Source organism: Ictalurus punctatus, chromosome 7 (genome assembly GCF_001660625.3).
Source record: "Ictalurus punctatus breed USDA103 chromosome 7, Coco_2.0, whole genome shotgun sequence".
Classification (NCBI taxonomy): Eukaryota; Metazoa; Chordata; class Actinopteri; order Siluriformes; family Ictaluridae; genus Ictalurus; species Ictalurus punctatus.
Genome location: NC_030422.2, coordinates 30,859,845 through 30,865,844, shown reverse-complemented (window position 1 = coordinate 30,865,844; position 6,000 = coordinate 30,859,845).

Sequence of the window (6,000 nt, the reverse complement as noted above, 5' to 3'; positions counted from 1 at the left end):
GATAGTGGACTCGTGTATAGGCTACACCGACTAATACGTTTGATGGACTATTTTGCACTAGTACACGTAGCTAATGCTAGTCATATTTAGCAGTGTCATTTGAATATCCACTCTTTAGTTTACCGTAGCAGTGGAAAAGAAGGAAAAAGTTTCATTTGACAAATCTGTTCATCTAGAGAGGGCTTTTCAATTGTGCTATAGGAAAGATAAGCATGATTACATTTCTGCTTATTCATGTAAACCTCAACTACACTGTGTAATCTAATTTCATGTATTGATACATTTTTTATTTTATTTTTTAAAATCTTTTGTCATTCGCACACGTAGCCTTCTAGCTCCACAGCCTTTGGACTGTGGATAGTTCTATGAGAGATAAAAGTAGTAGACACAGAGTGTTTATTTTTTGTCTATACTGCTCATTTCATTCAGTGCTTTAACGTCTATAAATCCTGCAGAGATGTTACGTATGAGATTTGTAATGTAAATCACGCTGGATTTTACTTACTATTGTTATAAAACTTAAAGGCAGTCATTTTTCCTGGTTTAAAAGACTGCATTCTACTGCCGACAATCTAAATGGAGAAACATAATTTTAAAAATGATTGTCAACTTAACAACTTGTGCTCATACTTATGGTAATTTAGTACATAACACTTAAATTCCTTTTAAATAATGTGAAAATAAAGTGCGTTTGTGTGCGTCATATTTTTGTTTGAATGTGGGATACACATGGCCGTACCAGGTATGGTCACGATTTGGATGTGAACCAGATTTAAAAAAACTATATATATTCTTATGACCTACCACAGAGAGCTTCATATTCTATGTGAAGAGGAAAATCATGACTATGCAACTTTTGTCTCTGTGGGGAGGGGTTGGGGAGGGGTTGGGGTGGGGTGGGGTGGTGGGGAACAAATGGTCGTACCAGGTATGGTCACGATTTGGATGTGAACCAGATTTAACAAAACTATATATATTCTTATGACCTACCACAGAGAGCTTCATATTCTATGTGAAGAGGAAAAACATGACTATGCAACTTTTGTGTGTGTGTGTGTGTGGGGGGGGGGGGGGGGGGGGGGACGACAAATGGTCGTACCAGGTATGGTCACGATTTGGATGTGAACCAGATTTAACAAAACTATATATATTTTTATGTCCTACCACAGAGAGTTTCATATTCTATGTGAAAAGATGTACCAGGTGTGCGCAACGTGTGGGGCGGAAAAACACACATGGCAGCACCATATATGGTCACGAATGGATGTGATCCAGATTTAACACAACTATTCATATTTTTATGATCATGACCTTTGATCTAGATATAGAGAGTTAGAATGTGCATCTTTTTGACCTTTGACCTATACCTGTCAAAACTAGGGTTACAATATATACAAACTATCTTCTCTCTCTCACATGGCGGTAAAGTACATTATCTTTCCTTATGCTCTGCTTATATCATGTCCACGTAACGTGGAGCTCGTATAGACATTTACACGCCTTGTTTTCACGCTCGGTCTGAGAGGATGTTGGTGTTTCAATTTTAACCCCTTTACTGGTAAAAAAAACAAACAAAAAAACCCCAAAAACAACAACAACAACAACAACAACAAAATCAGTGTATATCCATTTTCCCCCTCCTCGGACTCTATGAGCTAGAGTTTGGCAGAATTGAGTGCCGTCAGCCAATAAGACACAAGTATTTCCATGTATTTTCCTGTAAACCCTGTCTGATTGGTCTCACCTCCATTCACTGAAGATACAAGATCCCAACCCTACCGTCTTCTTTGGCTGACGTAGAGTTACGTAGTGACAAACTGCTCCAAGTGGAGAATCATTCGTGGCCAAGTTACGCCCCTGATGAGAGCGGATGGTTTGAGAGCATGCCTGCATTATTACCACTGGTATCTGGGGACCTTGGTGAAAAGTCAATTGGGTGTCCAGGTCAAAGGTCAACCCTTATTCATCAATAACTATTTCACAGCCAGCATTACAGCTTCAGATTACTCATACGGACGATTCGGAAAGCTGGCGGAGGAGCTCGGCTTTTTCCGTTCTTATTTAGATGTGATTCTTGACCAACTGCTTAGAAACAGTTCATCATAATCACAATTCATTATGTTGTCGCTGTTTGTCAGGAAGCTGTCGGCTGGATTTGGCGATTCATTCAGCACTGGCAGCTTGCTTTGTTTATGCTGTTGATCACAACTGAAAACAATTCACTGCCAGCTGGTGAAGGATCTGTGAAGATTGTTTCTGGCCAGCGTGTCTGCCTGTGTGTCTCCAGTGTTTGGGACTGAGAGGTCTCTTGACTTAAATAGCAAATTTTCAACAGTATACTTAGAAGAAATAAACAGATTAAAAAAAAAAAAATAAAAATTGGGGGGGAAAAGCCTGTATACTAAAATTGTAATTTAACGATAAACTGCAGTTGACTGCTTTTAACAATATCCTTTCACACCGTAACCAGGGGTTAAATTAAGAAGGAGAGATTAAGGAGGTGAGAGAGCTCTCCTTTCATGGGGCCACCACTCACCAATGCATATGGAGTTCTCAATACAGATATCAAGGAAATATGTTTAAAACAAGATTGAGATGTTTCTGTGTTGTCCCATCAAGGGTAAATTCTCCCACCTTGCTTCTGAAGATCAATGAGATGAATAAAGAAATTTGGGTTGCCAGACCATACTTTTTTTTTTTTTTTTCGGTTTGTTTGAAAAAACAGTAAAGTATTTAAATTAGATAAGGAATAAAACACCTGGGAAGTTACTGTTACCACGTCCAAGTTGATTATTTTCCTATAAGAGCACATCCTGAAGTTCTCCATTCCTCATAAACAACTAGCGTACTATAATTTTTTAATTTTTTTAAAGAACATTGTACTTTTATCCATTTATACTTACATTTCATGTTTCGCAATGTTTGCGAAACAAATGATTTAGCTTACTGTTCTCACTGACAGCTATAAACAGTCTTTCCCTTGCCAGCCTGTCTCTTTTCTCTCTATTGAAGTTAGTACTATGGGGAAAAAAAAAGTAGCTTGTTGTGTTACAGGTCACTTGTACTGATCATTACAAAGCGCTGACACTGGAGACTCCTTCCATGAATGCTAAAAGTTGCTTTACATAAAACTTATATGAAGAATGATGTGTTTTTCTTTGTCATATACTGTTTTTTAATGGTTTATTATTAGTCTTAGACTATTAAAGCCCTGTGAACGAGCTGTTTCTATACAAACGATAATGTATTAGACCAAGCACATTAATATAAACCTGTGATTTGCAGCTGCACTACTGTCAGAGTTGTTGTAATAGGAAATTACTCAACAACTTCTAACCAATCAGAACCCAGAATTTTAAAGCTCTGCGGTATAAATGGATATAGCAGTTAAACAGTTTTGAAATGAAATCATGTCTCTATGCTCCAGTTTTAATGGTATCATCATTAATTGTTTATCCTTCCTGTATAATTTTAACATTATTCAAAAATCTGATTTTACCCAGATCTAGTTTGCACCTGCCACTAACCCCAACCCCTCCCAGCTCTCATTTACTCACCAATTTTCTCACCATTATTAGAAATCGACTGCTCTTTTTTTCTTTTCCTTTTCTTTTAAAGCTGGTACACTCTTCCCCTCAACACGGCATGACACATTTAAAAAAGAAAAGAGTAAACATTGCTCTGTGGCCATGCTGAATCAATTTGCTGTGACAGTACACACTGCTAGGGCCTCATACTGAGCATCTGATGTATAGTTTTGTGATTTATAAGCATGAAGAATACACTCGAGTGAGACTGACAGGCAGAGCGTTGGGGGTGCGCATTAAATCTGCTGGCCACAATAAACAGGGTGTGTGTGTGTGTGTGTGTGTGTGTGTGTGTGTGTGTGTGTGTGTGTGTGTGTAATGTGGCCAGAGACAGCAGACAAAAGGGATCAGGGAGGGACCATGTGGGGAAACTCCTGGATTAGCATCCAATGCACCATGAGCCATGACAATCCTCTTCAGAATTGAAGTTTAGTAACATGGTTGTATTCTGCATAAACATGAAAAATAAGCATAAATATAATCATATAAACATGCAGAACATTCACACACACACACACACACACATATATGTGTGTGTATATATATATATATATATATATATATATATATATATATATATATATATATATATATATATATATATATATATACATATGTATATCCATCCATCTTCTATACTGCTTATCCTTCCTATGTAGATATACACACACACACACACACACATATATATATATATATATATATATATATATATATATATATATATATATATATATATCTTGTATTTCTGCATAAACATGAAATAACTATATGTAAGTGACGACCTTGTGTTTTATTTTTCCAAAGATCTGAAAATCTCTGTCCTTTATGTATAGAATAAAACGCTCCATGTACAGCAAAATATCGATCGATGAAGCAGAGTTACCATAGCAACACATTCTGAAGCGTTTTATTCCTCGTATCCCAGAGACATTTCCGATAATTACATTTGCTTTAAATTAAATGACACATCATCATTTTATTCATTCATAGATAGATTTCTTCTGTGAAACAAGTTAGCTTCTGTTCCACTTACACTATAGCAGCTATAAACGGCCGTTCCCTCACCCGCCTCTAGTTTTTTCTCTCTCTCAAAGTTATTAAGCCAAAAAAATCCAACAAACAAACACACATCAGTATTATTGTCATTAATGTGAACTCCTCTGTCCTGCCTTACAGAGCGCTGGCACTGGGGACTCCTTCCATACGTGATGAATAAACGACTCCTGACAGAAAATATCAACCATATCAATGATTACGTGTGCTTCTAATCCAACTATGGAGCATCCATCACACAACTCCCTGTGAATGAGCAGTTAGTATAGAAACGATAGAAACGATAACTTATTAGAAAGAGTTCATTCATTCATATAAACCTGTGATTTGCAGCTGTGCTAGTGTTACAGAACACAAATTCACACCTCCTGAGCAATCAGAACCCAGAATTCAACAATGATATAGATATATCGATATAGTAGTATTGTAGATTACATATCACCCTGGTATAGATTCTGTTCAATTTCCTTAGTTGTTCCTTAAACGTCTTAATTCGGTTTAAATAGGTTTGAGCTGCATTTCATGAACGAAAGGTGTTGAATACATTAAAAAAAACAAAACAATAATGTTATTGTTAAAATAAAACCGCAGGAAGATGGAACCTCCAAAGCAACAAAGAGGAAGACGATTAAATCTTCCCGTTCTTTGTATGATTCTTGATTTGTGTAAGCAACAGACTCCTAAATGATGTGTGATAAGTGTCTGATAACGTTCTGGGAACAATTTGTACAAAAGAATTGGAGTATCATAAATCTCACATGTTTCTACTGTAATCCGTACCGGGACAGGACATGTAGCACCACCAGAGCTGAACAATCCACCAAAACAAAAACAAAAAGATTTCATAATCAGATTAAATCAGCTGAACATCAGATGACAGCCACAAAGAGAAAATCAGGACACGTTCTGCTATTTTGTAGATCTGATTCATCTAATACATGCACATAGTTTGTTGTGAAGCTTGCAGTTGATCTCGGTTTAAAATGTCTTTTACCTTCACTTCAGGCATGTTTGAAATATCATGGTGGCACTCCAATCATGGAGTCACCCAGATAACTTCAGACATCAAATACATCCTGGTAGACTGAATGTAAATGTAATTTTATGGCACAGATTTTCCTTTCACATGCTTATGATGTACACGTGTTGGATCAGAAGACAGTAAAGATATTGATGCCCAATCAGACAGCATCAGTCTTCAGAGATCTACATTCACATAACATTATGCGAACAAAGTGTTACGAAGGACAATTAATCCCTTTCTCCCTTTCATTTCTGAATGTAGGATAAGCCTCGTGTGTATCGCCATAGCGTCCCTCCTGCATTACTCTCCACGCATTTTAATTTTTCCCTCATA